The sequence below is a fragment of the Watersipora subatra genome, chromosome 4 (assembly GCF_963576615.1).
Source record: "Watersipora subatra chromosome 4, tzWatSuba1.1, whole genome shotgun sequence".
NCBI classification, from domain to species: Eukaryota; Metazoa; Bryozoa; class Gymnolaemata; order Cheilostomatida; family Watersiporidae; genus Watersipora; species Watersipora subatra.
The window spans coordinates 39,985,998-40,003,133 of NC_088711.1; the positions used below are offsets into that span (position 1 = coordinate 39,985,998).

The 17,136-nt window shown below is 34.3% G+C and overlaps 1 long non-coding RNA gene across 1 annotated transcript; it reads right to left on the bottom strand.

The window, feature by feature from the left end:
- Positions 1–1,602: 1,602 nt before the first annotated feature.
- Positions 1,603–15,994, bottom strand: LOC137394909 (uncharacterized). Its single transcript, XR_010978405.1, has 5 exons — positions 15,933–15,994; positions 13,766–13,898; positions 8,621–8,737; positions 7,152–7,265; positions 1,603–1,632 (listed from the first exon to the last, which is right to left on the bottom strand). It is a non-coding gene; the product is annotated as an uncharacterized lncRNA (long non-coding RNA).
- Positions 15,995–17,136: the final 1,142 nt, after the last annotated feature.

A 17,136-nucleotide genomic window follows, 5' to 3' on the forward strand; every position in this document is an offset into this window, starting at 1 on the left:
CACTATCATTTATCGTCACTTTAATTGTTGTCATACCAACTCGCTAGCGGTCCTATTTATTCACCTTGTTAGCCGGTGTTCTCACCGTTTGCCGTTAGGACGGAACAGTTGATATTACTGAATATAATGGAGCGCTCTCATTTATTTGAGCAGAGCAGATAGATGTACGCTCCTCGAATAGTGAAATTTCCTTCGCTAATAAAAAAGCTGAATGAAACTACACACACTCTCTTCTTTTTATTTATTAGTCTAGATCGTGCCAAGTAAAGGTCGGCAAACTCCTTTACAATACATACAGGAAAAATAAAAAAGTTCTTTGCGCACTGGAGATACGTTCACACACTTATGCCCTGCAACGAACTGGGCAGAGGAAGGTGGATGCTGGGTGATGCTTCTATGTAGCGCCTCTTTCTGCCGCTAATAAGTCGGTAATACCGTCGGTATTATCGATGAATATACGCGCAGCCCTGTTCGTATGTACCGTTGTGTGTAACTCGAATGTTCGTAAGTAGGAAACCGTCTGTATTAACACTCCAAAGCTTTCACTGATAGATCCCCTTCAAATATTTCTGATTTCTTGCGAGGCGAATCATTTTACATATTTTTGACAAAAATGACAATATCTAATGACAAACTAGTTTAACAATGTATTGGTATCTATAATAGCGAACCCAATGCATTTTATCATTGCTCAAGTTTGGCAAGAATGTAAGCGATATTTTTAAGGACAACTATGAAAATTTTGTTAATAATTTTGAGAACTTTCACCAACTTGACACTTTACCCTATATGGCATTACTTATGTTGGTCAAACAAAAGCTTTACATAAATTATTTACATTAAGAGGAATTTGCGTTATAATAGGTATACATGTACATTATAGCAAAATTTGCTGTACAGCTATTCCAACCAGATAAAAATCTGACCTATGCCCATACTACAAAACATTCATAATTTGAGTTAAAATACTTGGATTTAAGTTAGAATATGACCTAAAAGTCAATGAAAGGAACTTAAGTTTACTTTTCACATAGGAAACAAATACATTATGCTTATGAAACAATGCAAGTGTCTTGGCCTCAAAGTTTGGCTTATTTATGTATATACTTAAAAACATTACTTTTTATTTTGTGGGTTTTCACTGTCCACAAAAGACCCTGGTCCCCGTTAATCCCGAAAATTGAATGGTGACTGCAAAAAACAGCTATGACAGGCCGAACAGGATTTGGAACAAAAGGTACATTTCTCACAAACAGAGATTGTAAATGGTACAAAAATGCAAGTTAAGCAATACGAGTGTCATTCAGAGTTAAAAAAGCTATAGCTTGTTGCATACTATTAGATACATCGTCCAAATACATATTATTGAAATTTTCGGACTAGCACAAAATTTTTCATCTCAATATTTGTAAAATACATCTAAAAAAATATTGTTTTTCACCAAGGTTCATTCTATGTCACTCAATATTTTGGTGTTTTGACACCCTAATTTACCTTCACTAAGTTCCTTTGTCCGCTCTCCTCTGACCAGAAACCTCCCCAAATATGTAAGCTTTTGTAACCTTGAATTGCCAATTCTTTAGATAACTTGTCTAGCCCCAGAGTGGGTGCAGAACATGTTATAGCAACACCCTGCAATTAGTAATAACAAAATAGAAATATCACATTTTTTGAATGAATGATTTTCCGATTTAAATTAAACTCTTTTCATAGCTAATCAATTGAAAGCTCATTGCTTGCTGCAAAAAAAGGAAAAAAACTGAGCAAGCAGAAGTGCATCTGATATTTTAGCTTATGACTCTCAATCCCAGCTTTGATATTTGTCACCATTGTGATTTGTAGGCAAAAGAAGAACGCGAGTTAAGCAATGTAAAAACTTATTCATATTCTATTAAAAAAAAGGACTTCAAATATTGAAGTGGTATTTCAAAAGCAATTACTCATTCGTAAAATTGATAGTCAGTAGTCTGACCCTGATCTGGACTTGGCTTTTAGATACTATTGCAAAGTAAAGTTTAGAGCTGGTCACCATAGGTTTTAACTGTGAGTTTCAATTCCTATCCCAGACACTATGCTTACATATAGTCTGTACAAGTGCTATCGTCAGTGGACAGGCAACCAGAATGCTAGAACATGACAACTATAAACATGCAAGGGTGAATAGGAGCTGTATACACAATTAAAATAAAGCAGTTATTTCACAAGGCATAGTCCAATTTGTAAAACGGAATAACTAGTAAATGACATTCAACTAAATTGTTGTTGATGACAGCTCTGCACAAGCTTCAGCTAAACATTCACAGATAATAATTACATAAGAAAATACACAAACTAAAAAGCAATAATACTTAGTCAATACTAAGAATGATTATGAAGTTTAAGAATATTAATCAAAATTACGTACAGTGGCACTCGCATACCGTTGTTGCTTGAATGGTATGTTTCCAAAAGAAAATCTTGTCATTTTTCTAAAAGATTACTAATGCTTAATGGTTGACTTGCAACAAAATTCACGCTACAGTTATTTGGTATCAAAAAATTCACCATGTCTTACTCTGTTGTGTTGCATGTGCAATATATGTAGAAATGTGATAACATGCTCTTAAAAGCTCAAAAGCGAAAAGTTAATCGCCGCCATCACGAAATTGCCGAAGATTAGAATCCCGTTCCAAACATGGGTCAAATGGAACGTAGCTCAACAAGATGGCTTCTGTTTACACTTTCATGCAACCTCATTCATTCAAATATTTTCACAATTACACTTCACGCATTCAATGAAACGATGTCTATTGTCCTCAAGCATCTGTTTCCTCATCACTGTATTGATGTCACTTTGAGCACTGATATCTCAAAACCTACCGTAAAAAATGGTTTAATTTTTGACCTTAGCTCGAAGGAATGCATATCATCATCTGATAAGCATGACAAGCCTGTTGGTCACCTGTGATAGTCAAAAAATGCTGGGGAAATTATGCGCGCTGTTTGGCAGGAAGCATGGGTCACATGATCAGATTGCGACTAGACGATTAGATCAACCCAAAACAAAATTGTAAACTAGCGAGCATCTATATTTGGTAAGAGCTCTTTGGCGAAACCCAAAGTTTATGTCATAAATTAGTGCTACAAGAAGTTTTATATTGAGCCTTTTACGGAACTTACAATTCATGTGAGAAGATCACGTGTCAAAACAATAACCAAATCATTTTACTATGTCAGAGAAATGAATTGATTCCAATCTACGGCGGTTTCGGGATCACAGAGTTTACCTGTTTCTTTTTTAGCTTTTAAGAGCTTGTAATCACAGTTCTCCATATTTTGCACCCACAACACAGCAGAGTAAGCCATGGTGAATCTTTTGATACCAAATAACCGTAATGAAATTTTGTTGCAAGTCAACCTTCAACAAGCAAAATGATAACAAGCTCCAGTACCATGCATTGACAACTTGGGCAGCTAAGTCGTACATGCAAATCAGATGAGTATTTTACGGTATTTTGGAAAGGCCAATAATTAACCAATATTTGAGTTTTCATCAAATTAAAGTACATTTAATGGGCCATTTTAGCAGCGCAAAGAAAGCACATTTCTGATGACCATTTGCACCAATTTAGGGCAGGTAGTAGGAGTGAAACAAATTGGTTCGAATTATTTTAGTCAAAAATGGATACAAGTATTAGCCAAATGAAAGTTTGTTACGGAAAGTTCTATCATAAGAACATAATTTGAAATAAATTCTATAATAAACCTCTTGCAGTTGCGTCATTTTGTCCTGCAAACACATTAAAATCTGTAATAGAAAACAAGACACCTATACAAAATCAAAACTTGTAGTTAATTTCTGTTAGTGATGACATATTTTTTATTGTAGTTCTACAATAGCACTATAAGTTCCAAACAGTGCATTAACTATTAATATGTGTCATGATCACATAATTCATGGTAAGTCGGGATTACAAGATTTAGCAAACAAAATTTTGATTCTAGCCTAATTACAGCAGATTATATGGTCAAAAAACTGAAGCACGTTTACCATTACTGCAAAAACATAGTTCCAAGAAAACTGGTATTAAAGTTTGAGAAACGAAAACCAATGTAAAGTTTTGTTTACATTTCAAAACGACATAGCAACCAATATCAAGATATTGTGATATTTATCTAGATTTCTGTACTTGGATCCAAAAAACTATGCTGAATTTAAAAATCTAAACAGATTTTAGCTGGTTGTCAAAGAAATAGCTGTATATTTATAAGAAAGTGTATTACTTATTTTTGCAGATATTAAAAACAGCTTGATTGTATCGCGATATTGGGCACACCCAAATCATCAACCAAATCTTTAGAAAATTAACAACAGTAACATATTGCACACCATCGGTCACTATATACTTCGACCTTGCAAACTCGAATAATTATTCTCATAACTAAATCTGATTATAATTTCATAAAAATTGAATAATTATTCTTATTATTAAATATTGTAGTAATCTTGTAAGAATCGTTAGGAAAATATCACCACAACTCCCTTTACTTTCACTGCTTTTGACATCAGTTGGAATACCAAAGTACTCATTACAAGCATCCAAAATGTCAAAGTTACCTTAAAAGTCGGCAAAAAAGAAACAATTATTTTTAGCGGACACCATTTTTCAGTACTTCTTGTTTAGCATAGCAACGGTTTTAAGTTTTTTTTCGATGGTAAAATACTTTTATTGGCTAAACTGACTTCAGATTCAGAAAGATCACTCTTTGATTGGTCCAGACCTACAGGTTACAAAATTTACCAATATTATAAGTTCAGTTGGTGCAACTTCAAAGTCGAATAACTCAACTTTGTGATTTGCGACTTAACCATGGTTTCTGTGACCGCAACCCATATGATCTACCTGCTGATAACTTCAACTCCTTTACTACCAAATGGATCTCTCTACCGCGACATAAGTGTTTCGTGAAACTTAATTTCTAAAAGAGTGTATAAATGGTTATAACTTTACACCCCAATTGTTTATTAACAATATTTTTATAGCAAGTTGGTCAGCATAAGTTTTTATGTTAGTTCATGCCTCCAAAAATATTACAAACGAGTTGTCGAGTGAGAGGGACCACTTTTCGTCCATTTTGAAATTACTGTGAGGTAAGCACAAAACTCTAGTCGGATGATTTATGAATATTATTAGTTTACATGTTAATTAATCTGATGAACATAAATACTCTCATTAGTACTATTGCTCAATAAAGTTGCTCAGTCTATAGATCTGAAGTTAGTAACCATTTATGGCTGTATTGCTTCTGAAATTACTGGTCATCAGTAAGAAGATTTCATAAAACAAGTTTTTGCAAAGCAAAACTATGCTCAGGTTGTAAACGCATTCTTAATTGCTCAACATATGCAAATAATAGCTTTTTTCAATCAGGTATAGATGTAATAAGATAATTTACTAATTAATCAGTAATCGGAAACAATTTGTACAAAAGCTTGCTAAAGCCGCATCATGCAGCACTTGGCCATACAGAAACACATTGCCAAACGAGCTGTACTATTGGTAGTTTAAGAGTTCACACTGAAACAGCTTCAACATAAAAATAAGACATAAGAAATCAGTGCAAAAACTGCTTCGTATTACATTTACTTCATGCCTTGTTGTAATTGAGCATCATACTGCGTGCACAATTAGGAAAAATGGCTGCAAGATCAAAATTTACCAAGTCTTTAATTTGTTAATGAAGCCGTGATAAAAAACAATTTAGACAATTTATGCAGAACTTAAATGCAACTGCATTTCATCAGCATTTTTATAAGCAGGCTTAGTGTAAAAAAAAAACAGAGTAAGAGCCACACTACAAGTTCATGAAGTTTTGAACCAATTGTTACTTTACCCTTCAATATGTTGTAAAATGCTAAGACAAGGTTAAAAAATTATGGACGCTGTTGGAAGAGAGAATGTTTCAAATGCCTCTAGATTTCATAAAAAAACAGCTAAAAATGATGGCCAGGGTTCTTGAGGACACTTTTATTTGTATGAAAGATTGGTAGATAGAACATTATTACACAAACAGACAATTCCAGAATTAAAGTGCAAACATTGTGGCCATAAAGGGTAAATAAAAATTGTTTCAAAGTAAAAGCTAAAAGGCTATTGTACCTGGTAGTGGTAGTATCATTACCATATCATTTTTCTATCGAATAACGTAATACACTTTTTATTAGAATAGAACAGACTTTGGTACATTAATTTGTCCTACATGTGATGGCTCTTATTAAAAACCTAATTTTCACCAGTGAAGTGTGCCCTCAGATTAAGATGACCCTATTTATGAACCACACCGCCTATCAGAGTTTTTTAACATACACATTAATCAGCAAAAGGTTTTACGCTTAATGTTACCAACAAAAAATCTAAAAAGTGTGTTGCAGTTTGAGCTTGGTCAGGTTCTCATCCTCTTTTGCTGATACAATAGGTAGCAATCAGTAGTCCATTTTCCAAAGGTTTATTTATTGCCCATTTCTAAAACCTTGGTAGCTGTAAAGGTCTAACACAGCTGTTTATTGCAATAATAAACTCTAAAAACAAAAATAATGATTCTCAAAAAACTTTGGTCGCTGTTGGCTGTTAACATGTTTTCTATTAGTTAGATGCAGGATGGCGATTGGTTTTTTCCTATTAGGTACACATATGACCGGCTAACTAATTGCCTACTCACTAATAAGAAATGTTTTGTACAAATATTTTTTAGCGCATTGCTCTTGGTTATAAGCGTACATTGTGCTGAGCTGCACTGCGCAGCCTGTTGTATGCACTCAGTTAATGGACTAGACCAAAATCTGATTGTGTTTTAGACTTTTTCCATTCGGAAAACCCAGACTACACTCATTAAGAAATACATTCAATCTTTAAAAAATGGTTAATAGTTTAATACTTTGATATTGTATTTGTACAATTTAAATATCAATTGTACATGCCACTCCATACATGGTTATTTTGCTTCATAACTATTGTTTTACTGTTTTTGCGGATTGGCAGTGCTATAGTATTTTAGTGTAGCCAACTACCCAATGTAATGACTGCAGTCTCCAGAGCTCACTTTAGTCATCAAAGCCCAATTTAATTATCAGAAGATTAGGACTACAAAAAGTAGAGGACTCATCAACTTACCCTTCAGTTTTTCAAAACACTTGTAGGCCAATATGATTAGTTCTGTGAGAACATGATTAAAGAACAATAGTTCTGCGTGGTGAGCTCATCTTCGTTCTCCAGATTAAACAACTTCTACAAAAGAACAAAGATTTTAACATTGTATAAAAAATAAGTTGATGAGGACTTTATGCACAGAGTCTCTGACCACCTTCAATTTGGTATTGGAAAAAATGTTGAAAGTGAGCTACCGTTAAACCTATATTTGAATGCACCTTGATTTGATTGGCACCGCTATTTGGGACCACATCAGGAGATTGCTTTGAAAATCGAGCCCCATCTTTTAATGAACGCCAACTCTATTTGAGGAGGTAAGTTACCTTATCAGTATATGTATAGGTTTAGGTATATTCGCCTTTTGTGAAAATATAGCAAGGAGCTTTTAAGGTCCAAACACACTAGGCGATTTTATTGCAAGCGTCATGAGGGCGAAGATATCGCTGGTGCGTGCATAAACACACTTGAGCGATTTACTAGCAAATGATATAATGGGCACGCTCACAAACTGCCAATAAAAGTCTGTATCATTAGTTTTTTCGGAGTTGTTGATAAATTTAGGCCAGTCAAAATGTCGTCGTCTAGGCTACAACATAAACAACCTCCACATTTGTTATTAAACCTATCGCCCTTTCAAAGAGTGTACACTGCCTACACTACAAGAAGACAAAAGAAAAACGATTCTTGTATTTTTAGCTGTATTGTTTTTACAATTTTTTATACATATTCTATTTTGAAGTGGTTTTTCATATTTAATATATTAAATATTTACCATTCTCAAGATGGTCAACCGGCGCAACGATTGAATCCGGATGTTGGTTTTCAACTCGGTTTTTTTAAAAATTTTGTTATGATGGACAGAACTGGGAGTGCTATTATTAAATCCATGAACAATTGAGTGTTCGTTCTGAAGATGGTTCGTAACAAAATAGAAAATTGGAGCTGATGTACGTTGTTGAACATCGGTAAGAAATAATTACCCGCCATAAAATTACATTCTGGTAAGAACTAACCAATCGAAATGCATCTCGTTAGCAATAAAGTTGTGTAGAGAAATTCTAGCTTTATCGCTCTGCATGAACACGCTGAGTGAATTTTAACGCAGATTAGCTCTAACGCAATATCGCTCTAATTATCGCCTAATTTGTTTTCACCTTAAGAGAATGCTTCAGCGATAAGACTTGTTCTATTGAGTCAAATATGCTACAAAGCAAAAAATTACTCTGAATTTGTTGTCGGGGTTTTATAAAAACACCATTATCAGCTTTTCAAATGTCTTAACCGCCAGTACATCAGCAGTCATAATTAAACATTGTCCCAAAAACAAGCGGCCTCAAACTGCCTAAAATATCGTACTAATCAAACATTCCATGTTAAGTGGAAAGAAAATGGGATAAACTACAGCATTGAAATTAAAGCACTCTCACACTCACTTCATGAACAGTTCTGTCAAAATCTTTACTGATAACTCAGCTTGCACTTTTATTCCATAAGTGCCAGAGTCACATCTAGGAGCAATAGGTCGGCTTTGCGCTAGAGGACAAGCAAGGCTAAAAGTGATAAAAATTAGATAATAAACAATAAACTTTCAAGTTCAATTAGTGATGAGGGAGCAAAAGTATCCTACATGGGAGCTATTTCACAATTTAAAGATGTAGTTGCGTCAAAAATGAAATTAGGACCCATAAAAGGCTAAAACATCAGCTACAATTTGATGCCATTTTTGTCTTTGTAGACCAACCCTGTCCAGAGATATATGCGTTTGAATGAGGCCCTCTGTTAAAAAGCTCACGTTCCAGCGGGTGCCAATTTCGTGACGTCACAAGCTTGTTATCTGAAACGAAACCACGAGCGATAAAAATGAGGTCGATTCGTTAGCCAATCATGCGTGCGAAATTTTTATATAGGCCGTAATAAATGTTATCACTAGTAAAACGCGTTGTCTGTGATCTCGCAGATTCTCATCATAGAGAATACTTTCTCATTGTTTCTGATTCAACGCGTTTCAACAATTACTAAGTTATACATAGTTTTAAAATGGCTTCAAGTTCGAGCGACCGCTACTCAGAGTTTTCTGAGCAACTTTACGTAAAATATTAGAGTAGACAGCCTATGGCCAAAGCTGACAGGCGTCAGCAGCGTTTTGCTGCAGAAGAAGACAGAATAGAGGTAAATTAACTTAGAGTCTTCTATACTTTAGTAAATGTAATATTTTTTATAGTCATAAATACATATACTAATTAATAAAATGATAATTCTTTGCTATCTCCAATCATCGTTTCATAGCTTATCTGCCGTTTTACCTAGCTATAATATTTTTTCGAATTTTCTTTGGTAAATTAGAGTCATGATTACAAATTATTTTCACTCGTAGGAAGTGGGTAAAATCGATTGATCATTGCAAATCTTTAATTTCCAGAACCAAAGCTTCGAATCGTTGGCTTGGCGTACTTGTGCCTTTATTAAATGTTTATTCGTTTTTAAAATTACACTCGCAATCTATTCAACTCCCAATTTGGAAGCTGTCAATAGATACGCTGTAGAATGACATATTAATTGCATCTACTTTGTTTACATTTACTTGTTTTACTGATTACAGAATGTTTATGTCGTCCCACCAGCCGAAGAAGCTTTGTCAGTGTGGAAACTGCCATAAAGGAGAGAGCGAGACTTGAATGCGTGCTGGATGATGTTTTGTTTGAGTTTGTTGCAGTAGATGAATTTGTCTTATTGTATCAGCTAATAGTATGTGAGTGGCCACGATTTGATGAATATTTTTAATAAAAGCTTTATGCCGAGATGAAAATATTTTTGCTTGTAAAAATTATATAATAAAATAATATTGTTGAAGATAATGCAAAACATGATTTGCAGAATATTGTAGTGAATCGGATATGGTATATGGGTGTCCGCAGAACTGGAGAATGTGAGTTCAAATCCAGTTTGCAGCAGACTTCTCATCCTTAAAACTCTATCCCTGTCTATATTCTTTTCAAAGAGGTGGCTTGCTTATTTTACTAATTTAGTATTCGGTAAGAACACTACTAACAATGATATACAGCAATGTATACAGCTGTATATCATTGCTACTAGTAAGAAACTAGTACGTAGGCAATATGTAATAGGCGACATAATGTGGGCGGGGCTTATGGGAGGCTGTATATCGTTTGTATGGGTAGCTGCAAAACTGCTGATACAAAGACCGCGTTCTACATAAAGTGACTTGACAGAATTACCGTAGACCGGTAGAATTGGTAGTCGGTACCCAAATGTTTAAACAACATTTGGAGAAAGTGAGTAGAACAAATTTTCAATTTTCGTTATTTGAGGCCTTTGAAACATTCATAATAATGCATCTGTAGCAGGATTAAAAATTTTATTCTAGCCAACATGAGCAAATACAAAATAAGATATATGCCAATAGAGCCGCGTTAGACTAGACTTTTATCGCAAATAGCCGATGTGAATACGAGAGATAGAGACAGGTTGCCAAACGCGTGACATCATTTTTGGCGAGGCTGGGCACGTTTTTGTGGCCTGAGCGTTTTTACGGCGATCAGATTTTTTCGGTTTTAATCTTCAAATATCTTGGCAATGCGATCGCGTAACACAACAAACAACATATCAACTGATAGAGAAAAAAAATTCTTTCTTTTAAGATCAACTTAAATTTTGACGCAACTACATCTTTAAACATGATATTTGTACCTCACAAACTCACATGGTCTTTTAGAGTAAAGTATATGCTCCTATAATGTATACCTCCTATAGCATAAATTCTAGAAAAAGTCGGGCAATTTTGTGAAGTTTTTGCTTTGTACCGCGTAAAAAACTCCATATAACTTAAAGTGTATCATTGGGCGAGTTCTAAAGTTTGATTTGAGTGTTAGTCTGTCTCGCCACACCTGCGAGAAAAGAAAGCGACATACAGTGATGTCAGAAAGTATTTGTCCACCTCAAACCTCACTGCCCATTTTAGGTAAATTTGTTGTAGTAGTCATGTAGAGGGATTGAACCCTGACAAACCATGCATCATTTAAAAGTAAATTAACATTAGATCTTGTTGACACCATCAGTAATAAAATTACGGTTAATCAGGGATCAATAATCATTTATAGGCCAATCAATGTGAATCAGTGCTTATCAACTCATTTTCAAACGCAATATGACATTATTAATTTTTAAGTGGAATATTATCACAACAATAGAAATCCTGTTGGACAGCATGTGCAGCAAAGGTTTACAGTTTTGCTTGTTAAAAGATGAACAGCTAGAGATCCCAGAATTCATACCAGCGTCAACATCAACCATGGATAAGAAATGTGTCAACGACCTCATCATTCGCCTGCATACGATGGGCAATCTGAGCAATAGAAAAATAGTGAAGAAGCTTAGAGTATTTCAATCTAAAGAAAATTAAGTGGTAAAGAAATGAATGCAGCATCAAACCACCAAAGATCTACCACGATCAAGGCGTTTGAAAAACCAGCTGTCCAACATGATTGCTGGTTTCAGATTATGAACACTCAAGCGCTCGTGAGGCTTGTTCACAGCATGCCTAAGGCTGCAGAATGGTTATAGTCTGCAAAGGCTACCAGATAAAATATTAAAATGCAAAACAACCCCAATGGCTTTTTTCTGGGCCCATAACAGTACAAGACTGTTATTTTCAATTTAGAAAATAATTAAAGAAGAGATAATAACGAAATTTGCGATGACATATTTTCTGGTATGCAGTGTGAATTAGTAGGCAGCGGTTGATACAATGAAAGATATTTGGCAATTTTAAAATCTAGTTATTTCTATTTTTCAGCTCATTAGGATTGTTTTGATACAGGGTTTTATGTATGCGGTGCAAAATATTTCAAATTATGATGAATTTATTGCAGTGCTACACTTACTTAAACAGGCAGACAAAGATTTTTTCCCAACACTGTACATAAAGCATTATACATATAATACATACAATTTCCTTGACATTCTGACTCTTGTGATAATTTGTCTGAAGTGACAACGGAACAGAGAATAGGTACATATAGCAGTGCAATTGTTGATAAATACTTTAAGGCTATTGGTCGGTGCATCTGAATGTCACGAGTTGGAGTTGCAATCTTGAGCTCTTAAGAACGAATAGATGACGAAAAGGTACTATCGCTTTTTTATAGTGAAACTATTTTTTCTTAGTCAATTGTTGTAAGTCGCTGTCGCGTCAAACTATGCGCTCTTCATCAAATTATTGTCAAATTACCACAATCATGGTCTATTAAACCAATGAGGTTGATCATGAAAAGTTGTCGATGAAAACCAATAATACAGTTAAGGCACCGCCAATACATTCAAAAGAATTTAAGTCGGATTCTCACATGAGCGAGTTTGGAAAGGTCCTGAAATGGTTTAGACAATTTACATGTATGTTAACATTCTTATAATGAAAAATCCTTATCATGTAAACGTTCCTAGAACTGATCATCTCATTTTAGCAGCGCCTACTGTACAGTCATGTCTGATATGAGAGCAAAATGCATTCTGGGACAAAAGCTCGCAAGTTAATTTTCTTAAAGTCCTATCTCAAAAATGTTTTTTATATAAATTAACTAAAGATAAATTATTGTGTTGCCATCCTCTAAAAAACTACCAATAAGAGATATTACAATGAAAAAATACATGATTTTATCTATTCATGCTCTATACCCATGCCCCCAAGGCTACAAATACCTATGTAAAGGTTATGGTCTGCATTAAAATGTAGCAGTATTATGTACAACATAATTTTGAGTAGTGGCAGTATGCAGCAGTCCATACAGTAGCATACCGTATGGAGTTCTTACCTTTCAGAGAATCATAGAACTAATGATTGTGAGAGAGAGAGAGAGACCTGATGCAACACGCTTGGTACGCTACACTTTTGTGGCATCGCATAAACAAACTTAAAGTATAAATTTAATATAACTGAATTCAGCTTAATAAAACATTCTTGAAAAAAAACGTTCTGATCTTATATTAGAGCTAATTTTATTTTTTCTTCATTTTAATTTTTAAATCATCTCTTCCTGGCTGGAAACTTCTCGATTTGCTTATACTCTCATTTTCAGCCAACCTTTTTAAAACAAATCTGAAGCAGACCTGACGGGAAAACCAAGTGATGTAGTTTCCGTAACTGGCCTTACGCATCTTTGGGCATTTAGTGATACATCAAAAACCCCCTTGCAAGCTCGCATCTCTAATTTTCTAGAATTTCAAGGCGAAAGTGGGTAGTGAGATAGTGAATGGTACAGAATTTGTGTAAACATAAATTGCTTGAATTCTTAAATCTATTTATTGGTTATTGTTATATATATTTATATATATATCAATATATTTATTTTGAAGGTTTGGAGTAGACTGACGCAATCTTCTGAAGAATCAATTGATTTCCTATAGCCGGTTTGTGCATTGACTCGTGTTCGCTTCTAATTCTGTATCATTTACGATTTTGCTACCCATGAAAGTTTATTATAAGTTATGACTAATGTGTTGAGAGTATATGGGAGGTCATTAAGTACAAAGCCCATCAAGTCAAGTAGTCAATGATGACTTACCAGCTGTTCAAAATTAGGTTGGGTACGTGTCTAATGACAGGGAAGAAGCGTTCAACTGACATTTATGATCTACTCATCGCCAAAATCTTCCGGAAGACAATGCAAGGAAGAGGACCTTGATGACCGCCCAGGCCTATATAGATGAAAGAACCGTGAGTCACCACCAGTGTGTATGTCAATGAATTTGATATAGAAATACATAAAGTGCTGGTCAAATGAAAATCAATACACGAGATGTTATGGATGAATAGCTATGCAAATGGCTTTGTACTAACCCTTGGTATGAAATATTACCCAAGCCTGTGTCATTAGACAGCAACCACATTTGCTAGTTAAAGCTCTAATTTTCAAATAAATTAGACAATGCTATGTAAATACATGTAAGATAATATCATAGTTGTTAAACATAAATACAAACTTGTAAAAATCCATGATACGAAACCGAGTTTTAACCCGTTGATCCTTGCTCGATCTAATCAATGCGTGTCAGTAAACCTAGACAATATGTCCAGCAATCCGAAGTTATTAATTTTTTACCAAATATAGCTAAACGTGCTAACAATGCAATGTTATTTGGTGAAACAGCAGTACAAAAAGTCGGACAACCTACAGCAGATGTCATCAAACAGAAAAAAACAGTATGTCACCCTTATTCGGGCTAAAACTATAAAAGTTCGCACGATTTTAAACACTCATTAAACATTTACAGATAATATTCATCCATAGCACACTCATCATCCTTTCATGACTCAAAATATACTGGAAATTTATATTTATTACCATAAAATTCCACATTTGTATCACAGTCATTTATGACCTACCAACGAATGAGTCATATTGATTGTTTCGCGATATCATTCTAATAAAATGTGTTATTATAATGAAAGAAGTAGATAAAGATAAGTGAAAAATGTTACAAATGGAAGTGAAATTTAGAATCTAACATCCTGCGAAAGAATTAATTTTATTAGTTTTTGCTGTTGCTTAAAAACATATTTAGTAAACAGAACCATATGGAAGCCTGTATTCCGCCATTAAGGTTTCTGCCACAGCCTACGCAATTCCGTAATACCAGCTGTGAGGGTTCAGAGGGCTAACATTGATGAGATACTGCATTATTTACTGTTTTGCTTAGTATTGTTCCTTATACCTAAATTGTAAAAACAAATGAAAAATAATTTTCTTTTGTTTTGCAGGTACAACTACAAAAACATTGACAACAAGCGTGATAATCTCAAATCAGAAGATTGGAGACTAAAATTATAAAAACACTACACCATTCTATGTCATTTTAATTGAACAAGTTGAACTGACTGAAACATGCTACATCTCCGGTGTTTTTTTTTTGTAAAACCTAACTTAATACATGACACCAGCATAGTCAGCGTGATATTTAAATGCAACTATAATTATTTCCCGAGTTGCATTAGTCCATAGCAAGCATAGTTGCTGAATATTGCACATCTTTCAAGTGGAGTAAACCCAGCACTCATACATTCTGCTCAAAGAGTTCTTGTGCCAAATCTCAAACTCAGCAGTCAAAATTCTAGCCAACAAGATAAAAATACTCAAACTTTTAAATATCAAGATTTGAGAGAAGATAACTCCCAAATTTCCAGTGAGTATAATACTACTTTTTACTAACAAAAGTCAACCAAAATACCATGAGAACAGTAATACACAGTGTGGGTAAGGTTAGTCGGCTAGGCTATTAAAAACTAGATGAAATCATAATTGTTATATACAGGGTTTAGCTTTATAAGAGGGTCAGTATGGTGTAATCTCAAGAGTTCAAAACTTTCAAGTTGGAAACATTGGAAAACATTGAAATCAATGTTCAGAGGCTAAGCATGACACTAAACTACAAAAATTTTCATTTTAATGTCATGAACAGAGCTATATTGATTGCTAATTATGATTTTTGTTATGTGGGTCTACAGAAAATGCTATCTTAAATAGTACTCCACCCTTTCCTATTATAATTAGTTAAAACAATATGATTTTTAAATTTCTTGTTGGCATGAGTAACAGTAACAAAATAACAAGAAAAGAGGGCATTCAGCTAAAGACTAAGACACAGTTGTTATCAAAATTATAGACCATATAATTAAACCCTGAAAATAAAATTGAAATAGGAGTCACACTGTTTTATCTTGTCAGTACATACCTGCAACCAAAAGCAAGTCAGGCATCATAGCATCATTACGAAACACGATTGCAGAATCTACAGAAAAAAAAGACAATTGATGGTGAGCATGCATTCATGTTGACCAAGATAAGTTAGTCAGTACATCACAAGTTAGACAAAGACACGCATGTAAACAAGTGCCAGCGAGGTGTTGACAGTGGCTGATGGGATTAGCCATTTCTCTGAACTAAACAATCACCAGCCACGCTATTACATAATGCCATACACTCAGCTATACACAAATGGATGTTTAAATAATGCTAGCTACTAGATTATGACCTTCAGTTCTTGAACTGGGTAATGTTTGGCTCTGAAAGCTAAAGCTTGCAAGATACAAAAGGTGTCCCACAGCACATTGGAGAACTATCAAGCAAATTTAGTCATTGATTTTGCTAATGCTGCACACAAATTTGTTGCTAACTAGCATATTAATGTGTATACTGAGAGCTTAATTATTTTGCATGTATCTGTATCATGGTTCAAAAGCTAAGCTTGCTGAAAAATTATTTAGTAATTCATATCTACCAAAGCATTATGAATTATAGCAACTCTCGACTACTGCCAATCGCTTGAAATTTCTACAGTTTCTTCGACTTTTATGACTACAGAGGTTTTCTTGGTTTGCGATTAGGTTATCTGGAGTGTTTTTGTCCCTGCATACACGTATCTTTTTTGATCACTCAAACCTTATCTCTATCTCTTCTTCGAGTATATAGAACAATTTAAGTATTATTCAATACATATACTTAAATTGTAATTTTACAGGTAAAAATAACTTTTTATCATTTCGCAGGTAGAACTACAAAAACATTGGCAACAAGCGTCAGAATCTCAAATCAGAAGAATGGAGACTAAAATTATAAAAACACTACTTGGCTTCATGTCATATTTAATTGAACTAGTAGAACTGACTGAAACATGCTATATCTATGGTGTTTTATGTGTAAAACCTAATTTATTACAAGACACCAGCTTAGTCATCATGATATTGAAATGCAATTATAATTATTTCCATAGTTGCTGTAGTTCATAGCAAGCATGGTTGTTGAATATCACACATCTTTCAGTCCCAGTAAACCCAGCATTAATCCATTTTGTTCAAATAATTCATGCGCCAAATCTCACACGCATCAGTCTAAATTCTAGCCAACAAGATAAAAATACTCAAATTTTTAAATATCAA